The sequence below is a fragment of the Cyclopterus lumpus genome, chromosome 21, assembly GCF_009769545.1.
Source record: "Cyclopterus lumpus isolate fCycLum1 chromosome 21, fCycLum1.pri, whole genome shotgun sequence".
In the NCBI taxonomy this organism is placed as follows: Eukaryota; Metazoa; Chordata; class Actinopteri; order Perciformes; family Cyclopteridae; genus Cyclopterus; species Cyclopterus lumpus.
Genome location: NC_046986.1, coordinates 15436010 through 15455806, shown reverse-complemented (window position 1 = coordinate 15455806; position 19797 = coordinate 15436010).

Sequence of the window (19797 nt, the reverse complement as noted above, 5' to 3'; positions counted from 1 at the left end):
AGGCAGGATAATAGGGTTTTATTCTGAAGGGGAACTTCCTGTCCTTGACCGGAAGTGTGGGCTTTGACCCCGCCAGGTTATTGATTGGAGGCATTCTTTGAAGTGGCCAATGGAACTAACCTTCAGGTGTGAACCTTATGTCTTATTTGCTGGTCAGCGTAGCATGCTGTGTCTCTGAAAGGTATTTGCATGAATACCTCCACTAACCAATTGGAGCTTAGCCCAGTGAATGGACTGCGAATAAAACAAATTGTAAGACGTGAATTACGTGGTGACGCCAGACAGAAACTGCTGGCTAAGTCAGGAGACTGTGGAAGCGAAGCCATGTGAGCGCGTCCGGGCTGGGACCATGTATGTATACAGATGACTCTTGTTTGTTATGATTAAATAATGATTATTATATATCTCTGGCTTCGGAGCTTCTTCTTCCAAGCACAAGGTAGCTCGAGATTCTCGGAACTTTTACAATACTGAGAGGATGATGTCTACCAGAAGTCTAAAGGACTAACAAATGACCTGACAAATAGAAACTGACATCTCACACAGCACAGATTCATACGGTCCAGAAAAATAGCACTTGGCTGCCGTGCATCACCAGTGAATACTAATGTTGTGCTAAACTGTGCTCTGAAACATAAAAGAGTGCCAGTTCCTCTGTTTCTCTACGAGATGTAAAGCTGTCGGTTTTTTCGTTCCTCACGTAGCAGATGTGCTGTGTTCCAGAAAATGTCAGACTTTTTGACTTTCTGACTTTGATAAATGCGGAAACAGAAAACCAAGGAAACGCCTAACTCGTCTCAAGACAGAAGATTTTAAGTTGCATTTATGCCACAAATACGACAGATCATTGTCAAACTTGTAAAGAAATATGTATTTAAAATCCATAAAATACAAGGTAGCCTTCACTATTGAATGACAGATACAAATCTGTGCCTATTCTTTATCACTGAGCTGTCAGTTATATGTTCTGTCTGAAAGTATTTAATCTTTTAGATTAAATACAGTAAGAGGAAAACAATAAAGTGTACAGCTAAGCATATTGTATTTGTATCACAAAGAGAAACACAATTAACTTAAATAAGTCTCAACAGCATCAAAGAACTCAGGGAGGAGATACCAGAGCCTCCGGGCTCGCACCACCAGACTGTCAAACAGCTTCATCCAACAGGCTGTCAGGAAGCTGAACTCTCTCCCCACTCTCCCACTCCCCTTTTAGACACATATGTCTAAATTATGCTGCTAAAACTCCATGTCCGATTGCTGCTAAAATACACATGTAAAGTCTCATAGTTTTTATAGTATCTTAACTTATATGTTGTCTACATGTTCTTTGTTGTTATCTGTTTTGAAGAAATGACAAATAAAGCTGACTTTGAACAGTATCATATTCTTTATTTACAAAGTGATGTATATTAGCACCATTTGCTCATCTCAACCTCTGTAGGACTGACTCAGAGTCAAGGTTTAGCACGATATATACAGCACCGACACATTTCTGCTCAAATGTTGATAGTCTGAATAAATCCGCTGTGATTCACAACTTCATAGCACTAACTGCCAGCTTTTTAAAGTCTGTGTGGGATTGTAGTAATTACACTGAATCTCGCTTTGACTTTGAATGCAGTATTAGTTACAGCTCTTGAAATACAAAGTCCAGAAGTTGCCATGCAGTTTGATTAAAACCCAATGTTAGTGTTTTGTACCTTCATTGTGTTGTTGTGCCTTTCACTATATGCTTTGGTAAGTTTAATACTGAGGAGCTAAGCCAAGCTGGAATCCCCACATTGAAAACAGTCTTAGTTCCACTTCTCAGCAGAATGAACTTTCATAAACTCAGCTGCTCCCTCGGTGGTCAAATACGTCTTAGCACGGGATTTAACAAAAACAATTAGAGAAATCAATAAATGTGGAGCAGGACGGCTGCATGAACGTGAAATTGTGTGAAAATTCAAAATGTCCAAAGGCTGTACTGTCATGCATAATGCACTGTTATTTGTCACCTCTGCTCCTTTTTAAACTTTTGTTGAGGGCTCCTGGAAATCTTCTACAGGCACTCATAAACAGACTCATCTAGGCCTACAGTATATCCAGCACAAAAACAAAACAAAATTAAGAGTGCACTCAAAATTGTATTTTTGTAACTGCATGTCATACAATAATTAATGGAAACATCCCAACTACAATTACAAACCGACGTTTTTGCTTTGCTTTGTTTTATTTTTACTTTTACAAATACCCTATAATGCCTTCTAACATATTTGATAAACAACTTTCTGCTACGTCTGTGCCGCCCACAAGATCAATAATTTCCTAACTCCCTGGATGTACATGCAATCATAATGAACAACAGCATTTGTATTTGACCTTTGACCTCTCACCAACAACAACAGCAAAGCAATCAGCAAGGGGCAAGAGGAAAGAGCACTGGCCTGCAAATTCAAGCTTTTGAATCTGAAGAATGTGTTGATGAGGACTCAGAAGACTGGTTTGACTGGACACAAAACAAGTATATTAGTTTGTTACTGAGCAGATGCTGCAGGAAGTTTGCCAAGCAAACTTGTATCATTTACAGAATTATTATTTGATGGTTCAGGCTTCTCAGGGTTAATACAAGAAAATCAATTTTCAATTTAAATTGTGACTAAAAAACATTTGTCTGTAACAGTGGGGATTTAACTAGTCAGCTGTGTAGACTTTGTTTTGATCAAACAAACCCAAAATTAGCTGAATATTACTGTATTCAGGTGTTATAAAACAAGTAGCTAACGCAAGGCAGTAAAAGCACAGGTGTAACTAATATCATCACTAATTGGCTCTAGGTTCATGTTAGGTCTACAGCTAACCATAATTATGCCCGATGTTATTCGTTAGCAAGCGACATGCTTTTCTTTCCATGACGAGGCACGCATGTAACTGCCATGAAGGAGGCCGTTAGGACGCATGTAACTGCCATGAAGGAGGCTGTGAGGACGCATGTAACTGCCATGAAGGAGGCTGTGAGGACGCATGTAACTGCCATGAAGGAGGCCATTAGGACGCACGTAACTGCCATGAAGGAGGCCGTTAGGACGCATGTAACTGCCATGAAGGAGGCTGTGAGGACGCATGTAACTGCCATGAAGGAGGCTGTGAGGACGCATGTAACTGCCATGAAGGAGGCCATTAGGACGCACGTAACTGCCATGAAGGAGGCCGTTAGGACGCATGTAACTGCCATGAAGGAGGCCGTTAGGACGCATGTAACTGCCATGAAGGAGGCCGTTAGGACGCATGTAACTGCCATGAAGGAGGCCGTTAGGACGCACGTAACTGCCATGAAGGAGGCCGTTAGGACGCAGGTAAATGCCGTTAGGACGCAGGTGACTGTAATGCATTTAACTTTACCCTTTTGTGTATTTGGCTGAGTAATTACAGCTTTTAATCAGCTCATTGTGTTTCAAGTAAGAAATAGTATGCGTAATTACATAATGACATATTATATAGGTTAAAGCAGGCTGCTAACTAGCTAGCTTACAAAATATTATTTTCAAATGTTTGCTCTATGTAATAACAGTCTAGCAGATGTGCCTCAAGCCATTCATTTTTTTTGGGGGATGCCATTGCCTGACTGGGAAGAGCTTCAGTTACAATATTTGTCCCTGATGTTTTCATTATGTTGAATAATCCAAACTACAGCTGTGATAAAATGTATTAACTAAGTAATAGGGTCAAGTAAGTCATTCTTAAAATATAAACATTTCCGGGGAAGGATCTCCAGACCATATATTTTTAGCATTCTTATTCATAATATTAATAAGACATCTTATTTGGGACACACTTTAAAAGGTACTCTGAGGCACTTTAAATGGTAGGCTAAATAGAAAACAATAACAATAGCCAAACCAAAATAAAAGCCATTATAAAAGCTTAAATCAATGCAATTACATTAAACCAAAAACAGACTACACTTTGAATTGTTTGTAGTGTGGCGTCGGACTCCATTCTGTAGAGCTAGTAAACATGGAGTTACAGTCACAGATGTGTATGAGTAACCACTGGCTTCAGTGGAGAGCAGCCATGAAGCTTAGTGAAGCCTTGATAATGTGGGGCTGGAATGCTCCTTGATTTATGCAGTGGGGTAGATGGTCCAAATGTATCCTCCTGCAATATTTATTAGACATGCACACCATCACTCTGCATTCTGAATTCAATAGAGGTAGGTGGACCAAGCACTATGTATTGCATTGCATAATGCCGACCTGTCACATACACATAATGGAGGATGGCAGTGTGATTATTTGCATCATTTCCATAAGATCATAATTTTGCACATTCTGTACATTTAAGATTAAAGTGTCTGAGGAACATCCTGTCCTGGGGGGTGTTTGCTTCTGCTGTGCTGGCAGCAGCTGTCAGACAGCTGCATTAAAATAGATTTATGTATATTGATGTCTTGTCAAAGTGTAGTTATGTTCACTAACACATTAGCTTCCCTTCCTCTCAGTGAGCTGGTTACTAGAATGCTATTAGAATGGACCACACATTGTGTAGTCACGATAATATGTTATGTGCCTAGCATTAGCATTATTTTGTCGGATTTGCAATTATCTTCAACCAAAAAACTATCAAAACTAGTGTTTACAACCAACACATTAACATATAAATTACAGGCTTTTGGAAAGACTGTGGGACTGAAAACGTGCAGATGTTTGGTTAGCAGGCAAGTGTAACAAAGTGTCCAAAACTGTCCAACATTAAGCTCAAGCTGAAGTTTATTTCCAACATGATCTGCTGTAACAAACACAATACACATACACTAGTTAGTAATGGAGGTTCTGTGCTAACTGTGTGTATAGTATTTTAACACAACCATTGTACATTTCACATGACTGCACAAACAGAGCTGTGTTGATAATGAACCCATATTATAAAAATTGGTCCTACTGTTAGCAAGTTAACTCTGTTTGGATTGCTATTTTTAAAACATAACTATAAATATATACAATAATTTAGATTGCCTTGTTTATTTTTGTTTGTTTGTTTCTTGGATTTTCTTTTCACAGATCTCCAGAGGTTTACAATCTTGTCAAGTTCTCCACCCATCCCTGAGCGTGGCTGAGGTACAGGGCAGAGCAATTACAGGTTGGACCAAAATGTCATTTTTTATTGATGTGAACACCTGTTTTCTAAACTAAAACTCCTGTTCTAAACTAAGCTTCCGCTTGTCAAAGGAAAGTTTGACAAGGTGCATTTCTCTGCCCCCAGTAGAGGGCACTGTGGGTATTCATTAAGGCCAGACATGTCTTGTGTGTCTCTGTGTGACCCCCCCACCCACACCCCCCCACTCCCCTAGTGATTACAGTGTTTGAGCAGAGCTGTTGTATTTGGTTGACTTTGTGGCACTCTGTAAATAAGATGCAGGGAGGATTTTTTAAACTTACTTATAGCATCCCCTGTTCACCTGTAAGGACAGCAAAACACACAACATTAAAATACATCACATTTCTTATTGATCTAACAAACCTTTGCAGCAGATTAGAAGGTTGGGATCCCACTGCTAGATGCAGATTCACGCCTAAGCCTAAAAGCAGGTGTTTGTTGATATTTTCATGAGGACATAGAGTTTTATCCCTGAGATGTTGATTCAGACATGTAAACATATATCTCATGACTCATTCTACTGGATTTTATGCAATGTTAATATCAAACAAATGTTAGAAAATCTGAATATTTGTATGACATTGATTCAAATTCACGAAAAAATGATTCTTGAAGTCTTGCGGGTAAGACTCCACTCTATGAGCACTTTCATCATCCAGTCTCTATAATGCTGTCTGTTGGACTAAGAAACGGGCAGAGTTATATTAATGGATCCATTGGATCTTTCGTGTAGAGTAATTTGACATTTATTTTACTCTTTTGCACCTTTTTCCTCTGTCCTCCCCACTTTTCTTCTATTGCACCTGAATGAACACACACACACACACACATACACACACACACACACACATACACGCATACACGCATACACGCACACGCACACATTCTCTATGTCTATAATCCGACCATGATTATAGAAATAGCTCTCTAAATGAAATGCTTTTTCCAAAGCTTTTTGATAAAAGAAGTAATTCTGAACAGTTGTACAGAATCTGTCGTGCTCCTGGCTGTACAAAACATTGTTTATAAAACATTCAAAATTATCAGCAGGCAGCAATAAGACATTGGATTTACTTTGCATGCTCTATTTAAATGAAATTGGGTTTATCTATGTGAGACGTGAACTGACATTGCTGTTAATTGTCCTCTATTCTGCAGTCAAGTCTTATGAGAAAAACATTGTTAACAAGTTGGTTTACTCTGCATCTGTAAACTGGATATTAGATAATTAACATCACGTTTTCTGTATTAGCTGGCCTTACTTTACAAAGATACCATACATTTTTCGGTGCTTTTTAGGTTATGGCAGTCCACACTTTTGTTTATTGAACCTTAAAAGTAGAATGGCAATCTACAAAAATACAATATCTGTATGTCTGCGTGTTGAAAGTTCTGTCAATTTAACACAATTAAAAAAAAGAGTCTGTGACACATGGTCTAGCAAGCTGCTGTGTTTCACCTTCTTGCAGTGAGCTTTACCAGAAAAGCTTTCCTCTCTCTATGCCCCACTCATACGACAACCTGTTTTTAAGCTATTTGCTTAAGTTGGCAGCCTGGCACTTACCCAAACAGTGATTGTTATTAAGTGTGAAGACGGGACATGGCAACAACAAGCACTGCTAGTGGTCATGAAAACCCGATTACACCCACAGGGATTGGAAAAAATTCCGGCCAGCCAGCCTTCAGGTGATTCATTCTTTTAACTGAAAACTTTTAAATACATTTGTCACCAATGATTTGTTGGAGGTGATAGTTATTAGACTACACTTTTACAAGACAAAAAAGCCTTTAGGGGACTGTTTCTTCAAGAACCCCGTGCACACATTGATTCTGCTGCTACACTTACATGTAGGGATGAGATAATCACTGATATAATATATTAGCCATGATATATACTGCTCAGAAGGCTTTATATTTGATTTAAACTTTAACACAAGCTAGCACACAAATGAAAAGAGCGAAGAAGAAAACATTGTCTTATTATTGACAAGATTATGCTGAAGACATTTCTCTGTGTAGACAATTCTGCTGTGTTGAACTGCCACAAATGAATGAGTGGCAAAAAAAAATAATTCTTGCACAAATTCCAGTTTGAGAATTTGACGGGAAGCGTCTCAGCTCGGCTCATTTCTATATCAGTGACAGTATCTCGTTACGCCAACATCCAAATGAATGACACTGTATTGTATGTACATATCAGCAGTATTTGCTACCATACATTTTCTTCATTGAAATCATTGAATGCTTGGTGAAGAAAACTTGAATGAATATGTAGATGTTTGCTTAATGTACGATGTTATACATGGCTTGACCTTTCCTCCGCTCGGACAGTTTATCAAGATCAATTGCAAATCAGTTCACAAGGGGCTAAGCAAGAGGGGATTGTATTATCCTACCTAGAAAAAATAGCTTCTCTAAAATGGAACTCAGCAAATATTAGAACTGAAACCATACTGTTTATTTAGTGCAAATGAAAAAAAGTGCACTCATCTCTGACAGCACTAAAAATCTATTGCATCTTATACTGTCCTCAGTCTCAGTCAGTGTGCTATGAACGTGCCTTGCTGTTTGCTGTCACCCATCACTGTCTTGCTATCGCCAGTCTGTCATGTAGCTGAATATACATCATTATTAAGGCAATTTCTTTTGTGTCAGAGGTATTGGTTTATTTTATATACTCAACGTGCATTTTATGTCAGTGCTTCTACTTGGCATGTTTCAATTAGTATCTAATAATGCAGCACAATGTGATCAGTCCAACTCTACTGCTTTGTGAGTCTTGTGCTGTGAACCTCACTGTTGCATGTTTTATAATGTATCTAGAAATGTAATATGTTTTTTTTTTTTACTAACATTAATAATCTTTTTTTCATTGTTGCTCTGCATGCTTATAAATTATCTCAATAACTTGGGAATTTGAATCTTTCGTGGTAGGGTGACTTTTTCCAGAGACAGATGAAAAATAGCCTTTTGTCTAACTCTGGTACATTCAATGCATGATTAATAATGTGCATTGTCCTAATGAACCAATAAATAAACAAACAAAATAAAAGGTATTGCTTAATCACAACCAAACTCCAAGTACGGTGAACCCTTTACCAGCTCCCATTTTAAAAACCAAACCACCAACCAACAAGCAGTTAAAACTCCTAACCTTGATTTAAAAACCAACCAATCTGTGCTAATTCACGGTCTCTGATATACTTCACAAAAAAAGCCATTTTTGGTTTGTGTTGAATTGAATTTGTATGAAGCACATGCAGAAGTCTCGTATTTAAGATTTTGAGGTTGATGCTGATACTTGAGAGTAAATTATAATAATATATTAACTAATATTAATTTGTACATAAAAGTTGTTGATTAAGATCCCTTACATTTCATTGTTTGACTAAGATGTAAACACAACTTTCTATTCTCCCTTATGATCAATGTTATAGTGACATTGTTTCTAAACTAACGCAAACATTTCTTTGGCGTTTCTGTGATGCGATATCTCCTTTTTTATACTCCGACATACACTGGTACAAAAATATTTTGCCATATTCCCCTCTTTTCAGTCGAACACTTTTTCTAATGAGGAGCAAGATTTGTGCAAAAGGAGATTGTTTGAAAGACACACTTCTTAGATTTTGTAAAAAGTCTATGCAGTTTTGCACTGTTTCTTTCTTCCTTATACAATGAGTTAGCAAACCATTTAAAATCACAAGTTTGTTCACACTTTTTTCTCTAGTTTTAATGGTAAAACATAATATATACCACATTTAGATGGTCAGTGTGGCTCAGTTTGTTCGGTACTTTTCGTCATTAAGGATCACAGGTGAAGTGCCCCAGTAAGAAGCACTCATCCACCGTGGCAGGACCCCCGGTTCAATATCTGGCTTCGTACAACTGTTCAAACATAGAGCACACAATAAAAAAATGAACAGTTAAACTGTAAACAAGTGAAGTTTCTGAAAACAATGTTGTACCGGTTGCAAATACCATCCATCCATCCATCCATTTTCAATACCGCTTATCCTCATTAGGGTCGCGGGGGCGCTGGAGCCTATCCCAGCTGACATAGGGCGAAGGCAGGGGACACCCTGGACAGGCCGCCAGTCCATCGAGGGCACATGTAGGGACATACAACCATTCACTCTCACATTCACACCTATGGGCAATTTAGAGATCAATTAACCTGCAGCATGTCTTTGGACTGTGGGAGGAAGCCGGAGAGCCCGGAGAGAACCCACGCTGCCACGGGGAGAACATGCAAACTCCACACAGAAGGACTGCTCCGACCGGGAATCGAACCCGCGGCCCTCTTGCTGTGAGGCGACAGTGCTAGCCACTACACCACCGTGCAGCCCCGGTTGCAAATACCAATAATGATAATAACATTCAAAGCTGGTTTGTTCCTTGTAGGTATAAAATATTTTCCTTAGCGCATAGCTCCAGGGTAATTGTGTTAATTTGCTTATCAAGAGGTGTTCCACCTTGTATTCTATTTCTAAATACGGTAACTGTGTTTCTATTCATTTCAAATCCCATATCACACTACTTTCCCATGGAAATCCTGAAACAGAAACGTTGCAGATTTTCAGACTTTTTATACTTTCAATACGTGCAAATGAACAATGTTCAGCTTAGTAGGACCACAGGCTTCTTAAAATGTACCCATAGTTTTACATACAACCATACTCTTTTTGCATCAAGTCTCTGCATGCCTTCAGTTGGCCTTGCTCTTCGCCAAAAACATAAATTCACTTAGTAAAGTACTTTGCTTAAACGCTGCAAGCTCTTGAACCATTGATTTGTGTGTTTATGTGCATGTGTGTTTTCTTTGCAGGACTATTATGAAGGCAGTGTGTTATAAGCAGTGGAGGTGAAAGCCTGGCACTCCAGAATCCTCTGGGAGACATTACTGGCATCGCTGATGCAGGAAATAGATTCAATGTAGAAAAGAATACCCTTGAATAATGAATTAGATTAGTTTTAAATCAACAGTAAACACACTGACTATACACACAGGGAGCAGATACAATTCCAAGTGTTCACCAAGAATGCTGTTAGATGCTTGTGAAACTTTAAGTTAATTAATAATAAGTTGAGGATATGTGGTTAAACTTAATGATACACTTTTAAAGTCTATAATTCATGTTCCCACTGCATTTGTAGTCTATCTAAAACACACATTTTCATTCTAGTACAGGGGAGGAAATACGGTTTGTTTGCATTTCATTAAGCCAATCACAAGATGAAGCACAGGATGAAGTGACGATACCTGACAAAATGGATGTCGGAAGGGGAGAAGAGTGCTGACTGAATTAATATTTTGTTCCTTTTAAGAATGTCTCATATTCCAACGTCACAAATTCTGCAACTAGTCAATAAGGCTGTCCAAAAAAAAGAGAAGTTTAAGTTTTTTCTTTTTCCCTCTTACTCTATCATGGTAGGAAAAGCAGGTATTACCAATAACATGAATGATAGCATTGCTTTATTCAAGTGTTCCAGTACATTGTGACAGTGAGCCAGCGTGCACAATTACAGGACCTGAAACCAAAGCAGCTTAATTGAATGCAGCCAGCATTAATTTTTTTTATTTACAACTTCTATTGTTAAAAGGTCTTCTGTATTGACCACACAGACTTGACATAATTAAATATGCTGAAAATCGAGAAAACAAAAGCAAATAAAGAAACACTTTCCAAGTTGACAGGGAGCTCTTGAACCTCTTGAAATGTATTATTATTATTATTATTATTATTATTATTATCCCTGTCACGGTTGTCAAACATACATAGATTAAACACCATAGGTTTTAAAAGGAAAAGTGACCGCTGTAAAAGGAAATCAATCCCAAGTGTATAGCATGGTTGATATTACCACAAAGGCTAAACAGCGTGAAACCATGTTTCTTTTCTCCCTTTTAAGAATATTGCACATTTCAACGTCACTCACTCTGCAACTAGTCAGTAAGGCTGTGCCAAAATATTCCACTGTATTGAGCTATTGAATTGGATTGTGTTCAACTCACCCTCGATGCTGCATCACTTCTGAGTCGTGAGGAAAAAACTAAACATGCATACAGCTTTGGGGATGAGTGGTTAGATATCTTTAACTCTTTATAATACAACAATTTAATTTGTTGATCAATATTTGTAGATTACTACCCAGATAACTCAAATTAAACTGGAATTTTTTATGAATTGTAGTTTGTTATTTTTCTTTATAATCTCATTATTACTCACTTTGGCAGTACCTTGAAAAATTACCGTGTTACAGTAAGACTCACTGATTATCAAGGTCACACAGAATCAGTCAGTCCCCTCTGGAGATGCTAGTGCTTTATTACTTCACTCTTTTCATCTGAGATGTTTCTCTTGAGATACATTTTCTTTTCCTTTGAAAGTAAAGTCTTTTTTACAAAACCAGTCCACATTGATTGGGGACAGGAAGGTCCTGTGGGGTTACGAACTGAATAAAGAAAACAATTGGACTGTATGACCAGCAGCTTGAAAACAACAGTTACCTTTGTGAGATATCTTTGTTGAATATTGAACAGTGTGGAAGTGATGGTACGTATATTAATCACGAATGAGAATAGTGAGTTTGATAGTATCCTGTGAGGCACATCTACATGTTCAGTGATTTCTACTACATGACTGAGGTTAACAAGACGATGTTAATGACAATCTACGATAAACAATCCAAAGAAAGTTTTCCACGGCATCGTTTGAAGGCCTCTACAAGGTGTGAGAGTTTTTTCAGACCAGATGCAGCGCTACAGTGTTAGACTTGTAATCTCTTGTCACCTCACCAAATATAATGACCTCTGAAGACTATGCTGCTGAATTCTTCTTGCACTACCATGTATAAATTAATATCCTGATTGTCCAAGGAGTAGGCCATTTTCCTCAAGCATATAATTCACAAATAATGGCAGATATCCAGTTTAAAAGACAAGATTTCACTACAGTTTTTAATCTGAAGGACTGCCAATAATATAGCATATGGAAAATCATTTGTCCACTAATTGTTACTATTATTTTCTTTCTCTTAAAAGAACAATTTATAAAATGTATAATACTGTTCTGCCAGCCTTTGGGGCATCTTAGATCATTAGTGTTACTACTGTACCAGAGGACCAGAGAAGAACAGCATTTTCTTCACTTCAGTTTCTTAGTGCTAACATTGTCTCCCTTTAAATGGATGTAATTCAAGAGGATACTATAAATACAATCATGACCTGTGCTGCATTAGTAGGACCTGCCAGGTGAATCCCTCCTAAAACCTTCTCTACTCTCTACTGACTTGGTGATGAAGAACCCTCTGTTACAGCAGTCACAGCATTAATTAACTAAACCGATGAGTTGCATTTATCTGGCAGAGTTTGTGTTTTAAAGTGTCTGTGAATTGGGCATAATCTTTATAAGCATGGCCCCTTTCTTCAAATAAAAAACGTTTGAGATTTACATATAATTTCCATTTGTGATGTACATTCAGTACAGTGGGACTTTAACCAAAGCAGAACTGAAAAGATGTTCATGTGTTGTTGCATTTTTCTCAAAGACAACATCACAATTATAGCCGGATGATAAAGGATTTTTTTCGGCTGATAAAAATTCCTCAATATTTTGAGGTAAAATAACGGGTAAAAAAAACATTTCAATAAGTATCTTTTACATTTTATTATTAAACTACACTGTGACCATAATACTGAGTAAATGTAACATCTGATATAACATCTGAGTAAATTTAACATCTGATATAACTGTATCATGGCAGTTCAGAGAGGTTTAACATTAAGTGAGATCTAAACATGTCGTGTTTGACACTTTGAAAAACACTGGAACAAATATGCATAGTTTTGCCTGCTTTTGATGAGCTCTGATGCATTGAATCCATTTTATTCAGAGTAGAGGTCATCCAGTTTTCCTGACAGCAAGTCAGCTAGTGGTGCGGTTTAACACACGAGGGAGCTCATATCATTTATATATGATTCCCAAATTCACAAAACACAAGAAATGTATGAATACAAATCTAGAGGTAGCATATATGGAAAAAGAATAAGGAAACAGGAAGGTCCTCGGCAACTGTACACAGGAAGTGGATTAATGCCTATTGCACCCCTGTTTAGTTTTCTAAGATAAGCTATATGTGGGGAGTAGGAGATAATGTTGTGTTTGACACATTCCCCCAATACACTAAATGCATTTTAGCATCCTATAATGGACCTCACATCCCGTTTTGCACTTCCAGTAATGTATAGGTTGCAGTGTTCTCTTCCCAGGAAAGTACACAGAAAGCAAATTCCTGAATATATTTTCAAATAATTTCCACCGCCCTGAATGGTCTCAAAATGTGCCTCTCTTTGCATATATTCATGATAATTTAGTCTTGCATGGGGGCAATGTAATTCATCTAATCCATCATATCTTATTACTGTGAATAGACATATTCATATATTTATTAGCTCAGTGTTACACTTTTGTGAAACTAATTATATAGACAGAACATGTTTTTTTCAGTCTATTTGGGATAAGAGGTAAAGCCATGGCTGCTACTGCTCCGCTACTTCAGGGTAATTTCTGAGCATTATGGAGAAGCTCAAATCGAGTGAGATTAAAAAATCATTATCACTGTTTAATGAACATCCATTGTCACCCTATGATTTTAATAGTTATACATTGCAGCAGTAATAAACAAACACTAAGAAGATTACAGATTATTATTTTTCTCTATTTTGCTGCTTTGTCAAATGGACTGTTATATTTTTTGGCGCATGACCACTGACGACTTGACATTATTGAATACACTATACAATGGAATGTAAAAATTAAGCTGCACAATCCCGCCTATAGACAGATATGCCGTGTTTGTGACTAACTTGCTTCTGATAACCAAAACAAAAGGTGATAATCACGTCAATGAGCTGATATCAATAATAGCATGCCGTTGATGCAGCAGTCAAGTGACAAATATTATGCCTTTAACATTTCTTAAAACGGACTTGTTTGGTCTAAGAAAGATTTTATCCTTGAAGCAGAATTGACAAGTCATCCGGATGTAAGCAGGCTGTTCAGTTGGTGTTTGTAGGCAGGAGCGTTACATCCCTAATATGTGATGACACATGAGATAGCCTCGGGCTTTATCAGGACCAATTAGAGGGAGAATGATTTTTCTTAACTCAATTAACAACTCTGAAATAAGTGCAGCATAAAGTGTATTTTTTCCAAATCTGGAGTCAACACACCGAGATAAATAGTTTGAACTGCATGTAAATTATTTAGGGAGGATTATTATAGTTTAAATATTGTGTACTGTAAACGGTCATTGTTTACTGTTCTGCTTTTAACTGTGCTGCTTTTTAAATTGTGTCAGATTTTTAAATATGTTGTACGGCGACCTTGAGTGCCTTGAAAGGCGCCTTATAAAACAAATGTATTATTATTATTATTATTATTGTGGAGGGCTTTGGGGAATTAAAAAAATATTTTAACAGATGACCAGTGAAGTTGTCAGCTTGCCCTTTTCCTGCATTCCGTTCACTTGAGTTCCTTTTGCAAAAGTTGATGTTCATGAGTAAAACCTACAATTTTGTAACATGTCACTTTTTAGGCTTTTTCTGCAGACGGAGAGATCTTTTAATAAAGAAAGCATTTCAGTGGAGACACGCTCTGCAAGCTGGAATGCCCTATACAGAGAACGGTTGATCATAATACAGTATGACCATGCCTTTCCAACATCTTCCGAATATTCACCCTTTTATTATTTTATTGTTATAAAGCTCTGCAAGAATTTTAACTTAAAAGATCTCTCCGTCAGCGGAAAATTCCAAAAAAGTGACATGCTACAACATTGTAGGTTTTACTCTCACTGATTATATCTATAAGAAACATACTGTGCTTATAAATAATATGTGTTTAGTACTAATACATCTGTTTTTCCAGTGTAAGCACTGTTCTGCCAGTGACTCTGTGTAGGATGCAGAAGTGCTGTCAGTGTTACTCCCGTTAGTCGCTACTGCCTGAGCTGACATTTTAACATTCCTGACTTGGCACTTAAAAGGCCATAGCAACCACAGGAACCATGCTGGGGAAAACTACTACTTCTATTACTGCTGACAGGAGGACTCTGCATAATAAGACACTTCTTCATCAGTGCAGCTCCAAAACCTCAGTAAAAAGAGGACATTTTGACATTTCACTGGACTGGCACACGTCTCATGATATATTAATTCATCAATTCATCATTTCAGGAATGCCCTGATCACATTCACACAGTTACACATTAACACCTGCAAGCTGTACGCTACAACCACAACCTGATCTGATGGCCGCTGAGCAGATCCACTGGAGCCATTGGGGTTTGGGGCATTGCTCAAGGGCACCTCAGTGGTGCTAATGAGAGCAGGGCAGGCGTTGCTTTTCACTTTCCCTACCAGGAATATTGCTTGCTTCTCTGACCTTTATCCCAACATTGCTAGAGAAGTTATTTACCACTACATTTAGGGAAGATTTTAGAACAAGTTTTAGCACTGGGCATCTGTTAACAGAAGCAGTCGGGTTGAATTGTCTGGTTTAGTTCGAGTTCACCCTTGATGAAATGCTTTCTTTGAGAAGTTGTTCAACTGCAGTGTGCAGTATATTGACCTAATTGTGGGACTATGGAAGAGATGACACCTGAACTTATCGTGTGCCCTTATTCCGCTAGAACAGCTGCCATAACCCCCCCACCCTCCACACACACACACACACACACACGCACGCACACACTTGTGCATGTAGGCATTGGTTGTTTTTTCTGTGCATTTTTTGTACTTTACACTATCAAGCCAGAGTTATACGGTCATTGTTTTCAGAGTAAACAATTACAACACAAATTTGTTTTGCTCTAGTGCTTTCAAGCTAAGACTACATTTTGAAGCCCAAATGTATTGCTTCTGTGGCAGAGAAATTAAGCTTAATTGTAGATCAGTAAACCTTTATCATACTTTTTTATCAAGACCAGTGGGAACAAGTTTCATTAGAAATTCCCCAGTTTCACTCTGACAAAAAAAGCTTTAATGCAAGCTTTCATCAACTACCATTTGCATAAACTTTGCTTGGATTTTTTCACAATGGGCTGAATAGATTTGAACTTGGCTTTCTGTTTGTGTGAGATGGATAGTTGATGAGAAAGGTTTTGTTATGGATAAAGATAATGCATTTTAATAGAAATGACCTCCTACTGGTATCTGGCGCACTCATTGTTTCCTCTAAAAGCCCGTAGATTCCGTTTTAGTGTTGATTATGAGCTGCACAACAACACATTCCCTTTTCAGGCCTGGTTGAAATGCCTCAGCCATTCCCAGACTAATCCAGAGTAAGTGAGTTTCCAGCAGTTTTCCAAAAAGACCCCTCTACATAGTCTGGTGCATGTTGTCAACAGAGGATTCTATCGAGTCCAGCATTGCCTCTGAACCTTTACTTTCATTGGGTGCTTTTTCATCTAGCACAAAATTAGTGACTACTTTCTGTTCCATCATATCGCCAAGCTCGAAGAAAATGTGGCGTCAGAGAAAACCTTTCCTGTCTTTGTAGTGGATTTTATATATACTTTATATATACTTGCACATGTAAATAAGAAAGTTTGTTTTAAATTAATACCTAACGAAATATATGATAATTAATTAGGGATATTAAGAGGAATATTCTGGAGGAATGTATTATAAAGCATAAGATAATCACTGTTTTATTATTCTGTTTGTTGATGACAAATGTACTGATTAACTGTATCATGCATGAGAATGAATGATGTTTTATTGTTCAGACAATAGTTCAAATGGCTGCCGATTGAAACCTGAGATGTTATTTTTATTCTGAAGGCAGGATAATAGGTTTTATTCTGGAGGGGAGTTCTGGTCCCTGACCAAAAGTGTGAGCTTTGACCCCGCCAACTTATTGATTAGCTTAGCGAACAGAACGGCGGCATTCTTTGAACTAGCCAATGGAACTAACTTTTAGGTGTGAACTCATTTGCATGACCGTACTAACTATCATCCCTTTGTTCTGGAGAACTAGTTGTACTGGCACCTCGATACAGGTAACAGGCTGGCTGCTCTTTGGGAGCGGCGGAGTCCGTCTGTGGAGAGCTCTTCCTTTCTGGCTCCACGGCCGTGAACGCTATATGACTGTTATCTTTGCCATTAAATATTGTTAAACTTGAATTCTTTGAATCCTGGATTTCCTGCGGCCACGGGATCCGAGGTTCTGAATATTCTTACAGTAATATCAATCCTCTTAGAAAGAGACACTCAATGCCTGTGACATAGTACATCTGAAGGATATCTGGCATATACCCGCATAGCATACAACGAACATCCCAAGGCTTATGTATGAGGTAAATAGGGAAAGTTTCAAATACCTCAATGGGACCAAAGCAGAGTGACCATGCTGTGGCCAGTTTGCCTGGAAAAGGCTGTAAGACCGTTCAGCTCACCGCCTGTGGGACATGGTCGACTCTTGTCGCTTTAAGAAGGCCCACTGCACGGCTGAAGACTTTGAGTCTGTGAGTAATTTTCTCGCTTGCCTTTGAACTTAATCCTTTCAGCAGAGGTTTTGGCCTTAAGGCTCTCACAGTTGTATGGGAGATATGAATAAACCAGGAAATATGCATATAAAACCACAGTGTATTGAAGAATCAAAGACTTCCCCCCTTATTTCTTTTACCTGGTTTCAGAGTGTGATTGGTTTCATAGGAGATGGACATTGGAGTTATATATATATATATATATATATATATATATCTTTTCTTCCAGTATAGAGGATGTGCACATTGCCTCATTTTAGACAAGATCACTGGAAACTATTTATGAAGACAGTAACGAGACATCAAAGCAAAAAACTTTTTCCGTTTGATGTCCGTGTCCTACTGTAGAATTTCTGTATCAATTCATTGTATTTTTTGACAGGTGTTCTTACACCTGAGTATGTGATAATGTGTGCCAGGGCTATTCAATTATGGCAAAAATCATAATCATGATTATTTTGGTCATATATGGTTATTTTCATCAGCAAAACAAAACGAGAGCATCGTTGCGAAATAGAATGTTGCACAATAACCGTTCATGTTGATTATCTTGTTTTGATCATTATAATCATAATTTGAATTAAAATGTGATTAATCACCCCTAAATGTGTGCTTTTAGTTTGTATAATGTTCCATGTGTAAGAGCTTTTGGAGAAACTAATTTAAAAGACGAAAGATACGATTTACAAAGCCTCGTTTTTCATGCACTCTGTGCTGAGATGTGCATTTTAACAGGCACACCAACCTGGGAGTGCTATCAGCCTGTAATCTGTGGCACATCTTGCATGCAATCACTGAAATGCCCCCTCTATTCCAAAGGCAGTTGCATTTTAGTGAGGGTTGTGTTTGTACGATAAGTGTGGTTAATTGTATATTCTGTTGGATTTACTAAGGTTTATGTATTTTGCTAGCGACAATTCCCAATTCCGCATGGAATATGATCCATGTCTGAAATGGGTTGCAGATGTGTATTCTAAAGTAGGCTATTGTGGGGAGGATACATTTTTATTTATCTGAATCCTACATAATTCTCTCCCCAAAAAAAGATGTGGATATTCCAAACAAAATAATGTGCAGGGGAGTTGCAATGTATTAACTTAAACCAGTAGTGTGATTTCCAAGAGCAAGAATTTATTGAATGGGAAATTGTAAACGAAGTAGTGACATAAGATGGTCAGAGGGATAAAAACCCAAGCCCTCAAGTCAACAGTCTTCAAGTCCAAACCACTTGTGTGTGTGTGTGTGTGTTTGGTTGTGAACGAAGAGATGTCAGGAACACTACTCGGTTCATCACAACAAAAGTAAAACTTATCATTTTGAGTTTTACACTGTGAGTTGCATAAATGAGGGATTACACATGTTGATTCAAGTGGACGACGTTACAATTTGGGAAATAATTAAAACAAACCATTTATATATGTGCAAATGTGAGAGATTTCAGGTTATACTTATGATGGCTAATATGGGGTGGATTTGTACCATGTCAGAGCTGCAATCTAATTCCAATCTAATCCACATTCTACTCTGGTTATTATTTTGTATTCTGGTGTGTAGTCTAATACATATAGGGAATCCTTGGATGGAGAATAGCATGTGTAAGGGGCTGAGGAGCAGAGATGGTCATCATGGGACAATAAAGGGCAAATGGAGAGTTCATTTTGGGCAGCAAATAATTAGAGTGAAGGACTCTTAGTATCTGGTATTGCATTTTGTTGAGCAACCCTGTGTTGTACAATGACATTAAATGGACCTTGTTATCTTACAATTTATCTTCAGACTAAATGAGCAAATTGCAATTTAAGACTTGAGATGTTAATGTAAGATGTGGCCTTCGGTGGCCTTTGTCAATCAGGACGAGAATTTAATATTGCTATGAGTAACCTGACGCAACACTCATTGAGGGACACAAAGTAATACTCTCTCAAGAGTATTTACTACTCATATTGTATGTTCAACTCGTCTATCTTTTGTCAAAACATGAATTATTTGTCAGTTTATAAACTCGGGAAGCCATCTGACCGAGTTGGGTGGATTATTCCGTGGTATTTACAATCTCTTTCTATTTGATTATAGATCTAAGAGCATCAAGTCAGATTAACTCTGTCC